This window comes from Bos mutus, chromosome 2 (genome assembly GCF_027580195.1).
Source record: "Bos mutus isolate GX-2022 chromosome 2, NWIPB_WYAK_1.1, whole genome shotgun sequence".
Classification (NCBI taxonomy): Eukaryota; Metazoa; Chordata; class Mammalia; order Artiodactyla; family Bovidae; genus Bos; species Bos mutus.
In genome coordinates this window covers 29,018,066-29,024,065 of record NC_091618.1, presented here as the reverse complement: position 1 = coordinate 29,024,065, position 6,000 = coordinate 29,018,066, and positions in this window count along the sequence as shown.

Below are 6,000 nucleotides of genomic sequence, written 5' to 3'. Positions count from 1 at the left end.
GTTTAAAGATTAATCATCCAATGAATTTTCATAAGCACACTATTTAGGTTAAGAAACAATATTTTATGAGGATTCCATAATGCTCCCTGGAGGCCCTTCCACAATTATATCCCCCACCCTCCTCCACAGAGATAACCTCTGCCTGACTTCTATGTGAGTTATCTTCAAGTCTCTAGGATTATCCTTACAATTCCTAATACCTAATATTCCTCTACCATACATTGTTTTGCTTCATAAAACAGTAACATGCACAAAACTAGTTTAGTAGGTCAGTGTACAGTTCCTCTTTAGATGCAGGCCCCCAGGAGAAGGTGAAATGATGGTCTCTGGATCAGAGGTAACCTCACGTTCCCTGAAAATTTACAAGGCAAAAGCACAAGTGAGTCTATGGGAAATAGGACTCATCAAAACTGGCCTCCATGGCAGAGTGAAGTGTCAGCCAAATACAGGACATCAGGCAGGGATGTGATCAGGAAGAGTGGGTGGCTGAGTATTTTGTGATGTGAAGTTCCCGTGGCCTACTTCCAACTCCTGGGAATGGTTCAGAGCAAAACATTTCTGTGAGAGTGAAATAAATATCTTCACATAATGCAGACAGGAGGGCATCAAGGGAAGAGCAGGAACTTCATTCACCATGGTCAAGACAAGCTTTCTGGTGATGCTTCAAACACCAGAACCAGCTAAAGATTTATGGTCAACCAGAAGGGCTGTGGGAATGAGCCCCTCAAAAAGAAGAGATGATGTTGATGGTAATGATGGTAACTGAATGCTTACTGTGAGACCCACATGGAGCTAAGCAGTGTCCACAATTGTCTCATTTAATCTTCATAACAATCCAGAGAGGTAGATATTAATATAATTCTTGTTGTCCAAATGAAGAGATTGAGCCTCTGAGAGTTTTTTAATTAAAAAACTGGCCCAGCATCACACAGCTGGTAAATTGCTTCACAGGTTTTCCAGGGATCAGGGCCACATTATCTGCTGGGAGAGGGATGAAGAGACTAGCACAGGTGGTGAGCTGATGGGAGCATGCTTGGGCTTGTGGCAATAATAATAAAATTAAGGGAATTTCCTGGTAGCCCAGAATTTAGACTCTGTGCTTTCACTGCGAAGGGCCTGGGTTCAATCCCTGGTCAGGGAACTAAGATCCTACAAACCACACTGCCAAAGGAAAAAAAGGCAGCATTTACTGCATGTGCACTAAGTACCTGACCCAGTGCTAAGCGCTTTGCTGCTGCTGCTGTTGCTGCTGCTAAGTCGCTTCAGTCGTGTCCGACTCTGGGCGACCCCATAGACGGCAGCCCACTAGGCTCCTCTGTCCCTGGGATTCTCCAGGCAACAACACTGGAGTGGGTTGCCATTTCCTCCTCCAATGCATGAAAGTGAAAAGTGAAAGGGAAGTCGCTCAGTCGTGCCCAACTCTTAGCAACCCCTTAGACTGCAGCCCACCAGGCTCCTCTGCCCATGGGATTTTCCAGGCAAGAGTACTGGAGTGGGATGCCATTGCCTTCTCTGGCTAAGCACTTTACATGCATTAATTTGAGGTGAAATAAAACCCAAATACACAGAACTGGCACATGAGGGACCAAGCTTGAGGCTTTTGAAAGAGTTAGAAGTACCCCTCTAGCCACATCAAACGGGCAAAAAAATAAATAAATAAAATTCTAGTTATACTGTAGATGTTTCTTCTGATCAGAGATATCTATTTATTCAAAATTTATTTATGAAGTGCCTCTTGTCTCCCAGGTATTGTTTTAGGCACTGAGAACATAGCAGAGAACAGAACAGGCTCAAGGAGAAAAGGGAAGTTCAGAAACATATAAAGAAATATTCAGAAGCGTCTGTATTTTTGACCCTCTGATCAATGCCACCAGAAAAGGAAAAAAGAAAAAGACTGTTACATTTGCTACTGGTGCTACTAAATTGTGTCTTTGCCTAATTTGATTTCAGCAAGGCTTTACTGTGAACCACTAATGTGCCAGGTACCATGTGTGGAGGCACTGGCCCAAAGATGAAGATGAGGTTTCTTTCCTTGAGAAGTGGAGTGTGGGAGACAGACAGGTAATTGGATAATTATATTATTGATGATTTGTGCTATGATTGGGGTATGAACAGAATTCCGTAGGAGTAGATAAGAGTGACTGATCCTGCCTGAGGGTGTCAGCTAATGTTTAACCGAAGAGAGGACATGTTAACTGGGTCTAAGGGAGGATAGGAGATGGCCAGATGGAGATGGAGAGAAAAGACATCTAGGGAGGAGTTGTTTGTGGATAGAGTGACAGAGGGACTGGTGCTGAGTTCTGAAACATGGCCTGCACATGGACAGTCTGGATCCCTTAGACAATGGTGGGATGGGTTAGTCCACAGGGTTAATGATTTATTGAAAAGAGGATTGAGGCTTGTTAAATGACTGAGTTGATAAACAACCCACTGACTGTTTCTCTATGCAGAAACCATTCAGGCATCCATCATAGTTTCTCCACTTTGTGTTTAAGCTGAAGTATCAAAAACACTTAAAGCACTGCCGTTCATATTTGGGGAGGGCAGTGTAAATTGGTATGGCCCACATGAAAAGCAGATTTGCACTATCTGTAAAATTACAAATGGTATATATGTCTTATGACCAAGCAGTTTCCTTTCTAGGACTATATCTTCAGATGCACTCACTCACACATGGAATAACTTATGCATCACATTACTGTTTCAGTTCAGTTCAATTCATTCACTCAGTCGTGTCCAACTCTTTGCAACCCCATGAACTGCAGCACGCCAGGCTTCCTTGTCCATCACCAACTCCTGGAGCTTACTCAAACTCATGTCCATTGAGTCAGTGATGCCATCCAACCATCTCATCCTTTGTTGTCCCCTTCTCCTCCTGCCTTCAATCTTTCCCAGCATCAGGGTCTTTTAAATGAGTCAGTTCCTCTCAGCAAGTGGCCAAAGTATTGGGAGTTTCAGCTTCAGCATCAGTCCTTCCAATGAATATTCAGGACTGATTTCCTTTAGGATCCAAGGTTGGATCTCCTTGCTGTCCAAGGGACTCTCAAGAGTCTTCTCCAACACCACAGTTCAAAAGCATCAATTCTTCTGCACTCAGCTTTCTTTATAGTCCAACTCTCACATCCATACATGATGACTGGAAAAACCATAGCTTTGACTAGATGGACCTTTGTTAACAAAGTAATGTCTCTGCTTTTTAATATGCTGTCTAGGTTGGTCATAACTTTTCTTCCAAGGAGCAAGTGTCTTTTAATTTCATGACTTCAGTCACCATCTGCAGTGATTTTGGAGCCCCCCAAAAAAGTCTATCACTGTTTCCATTGTTTCTCCATCTATTTGCCATGAAGTGATGGGACCAGATGCCACGGCCTCAGTTTTCTGAATGTTGAGTTTTAAGCCCACTTTTTCACTCTCCTCTTTCACTTTCATCAAGAGGCTCTTTAGTTCTTCTTCACTTTTGGCATAAGGGTAGTGTCATCTGCATATCTAAGGTTATTGATATTTCTCCCAGCAATCTTGATTCCAGCTTGTGCTTCATCCAGCCCAACGTTTCTGATGATGTACTCTGCATATAAGTTAAATAAGTATTACTGTTAACATTCAGAAAATGAAGATCATGGCATCCGGTCCCATCACTTCATGGGAAATAGATGGGGAAACAGTGGAAACAGTGTCAGACTTTATTTTTCTGGGCTCCAAAATCACTGCAGATGGTGATTGCAGCCATGAAATTAAAAGACGCTTACTCCTTGGAAGGAAAGTTATGACCAACCTAGATAGCATATTGAAAAGCAGAGACATTACTTTGCCAACAAAGGTTCGTCTAGTCAAGGCTATGGTTTTTCCTGTGGTCATGTATGGATGTGAGAGTTGGACTGGGAAGAAGGCTGAGCGCTGGAAAATTGATGCTTTTGAACTGTGGTGTTGGAGAAGACTCTTGAGAGCCCCTTGGACTGCAAGGAGATCCAACCAGTCCATTCAGAAGGAGATCAGCCCTGGGATTTCTTTGGAAGGAATGATGCTAAAGCTTAAACTCCAGTACTTTGGCCACCTCATGCGAAGTGCTGACTCATTGGAAAAGACTCTGATGCTGGGAGGGACTGGGGACAAGAGGAGAAGGGGACGACAGAGGATGAGATGGCTGGATGGCATCACTGACTCGATGGATATGAGTTTGAGTGAACTCTGGGAGTTGGTGATGGACAGGGAGGCCTGGCGTGCTGCGATTCATGGGGTCGCAAAGTCGGAGACGACTGAGCTACTGATCTGATCTGAAAGCAAAAGACTGGATACAAATTAAATGTTCATCAATAGGGGATTGGTTAAATAAAGTATGGTATCTCTTTAAGATGGGTTACTAGTCAGTTTAAAAAGAAAACAAAGCATAAGGTAGTTCTTTATAGTATTGTTTGGAATGATACACTGTTGAAGGAAAAAGCAAAAAGCAGGCCATTTGTATAAATTGGGGATGGAGAGAATTCAAGTCTTCCGTGGAATGTTCCAACAAAGAACCCTGGGCTGCCCTGTCTCCAGGCTCCTTGTGATATGTAATAAGAAAGGTCAGCTGAGAAGGAGTCTTCTGTGACTTGTAGCCAAAAGCATCCAGTTACAACTCTGAGGTCTGTAGAGATCTTTATGTTTGGACCAGGAATAATGCAGAAGAGTGAAATCTTTGATTTGCAGAAACTCTCCAGTTGACTCAATTTTAACTCCAATGGGCGTCCCCAAGTGCTTTCTCCCTCTGGGTATGCTGAGCTCTGGATCTCTGGGCAGCCAGTCCCTCACATGATGCAGATGTGGGGCTTCTGTGTAGAGATGCAATCTGGCAGAATTCAACCTGCCTTCTTTTAAAAGACAACCTCATCAAAACAAAAATGCTGAATGCCTGAAAGAATGTGTGTGCAGTCAGGGGCAAGAGGGTAGTGCACTGGATGCTAAAATCAAACCTTATAATGTGGAATTTAGACAAGCCAGTCTCTGCCTGCAGAGTTCAGTTCAGTTCAGTTGCTCAGTCATGTTCGGCTCTTTGCAACCCCATGGACTACAGCACGCCAGGCCTCGCTGTCCATCACCAACTCCTGGAGTTTACCCAAACTCATGCCCATTGAGTCGGTGGTGCCATCCAACCATTTTGCCTGCCAAAGGATCCAGATAATCCTGCCTTGCCACAGTGACTGTAGAGCTGAGAAGTCTCTGGACCAAGCCATGTGATCTGAGAACTTGTCCACATAGCTGAAAGTGTCCTGTCAGTGTCATTCAGACAGTTTCAAGGACTCACTGTCACTCACTCATCTATTCTTTCAAGAAAATTATTTGTCCCCTGCACTCTATTAGGTGCTAGAGATACAACAGTGAGCAGAACTGAACTGGCCTTGCCTTTATTGACTTCCTGTCTGGAGGAGGAGATGGCCATTAGTTGAATATTATCCAATAGGTATACAATGGTAACTGAGCAAAGTATGGTAAAGGAAGTGTTCATGGTGGATAAGAGTGGTTAAGAAAGATACTTGTATTGAATAGGATCAGGGAAGGCCTACCTGAGGAAATGATACTTGAGCTGATATCTGAAGAATGAGTGAGAAAATTAGGTGATGTGGGAGAAAAGTGTTCCAGCAGAACAAATAGTTCCTGCAAAGTCCCTGGGATTGGGGGTAGAATAGAACACTCAAAGAATTGGAAGAAGGCTAGTGTGGTTAGAGGGCAGAGGTGGGGTGGGGGTTGCTGGGAGGCGAGACTAAAGACTGGAAAGGCAAAACCAAGAGACATATTTTTGTAAGAGCCAAGAGCTTTTGTAAGAGCCATTTGTGGTATAGAGTATTGGTTGTTCTTCAATATCCTTTTCCCCCTCTATTCTTTCAGTGTTTAAATCCTAGAGTTTTGGCTACCCATTTAAAAGATAACTTTCCATACTCACTTGCATATGGATTTGTCCATGTGACCAAGTTCTGATCAGCAGGTTGTGAGCAAAGGACAGGCTTCCATTTCCTCCTATTTCTTTCT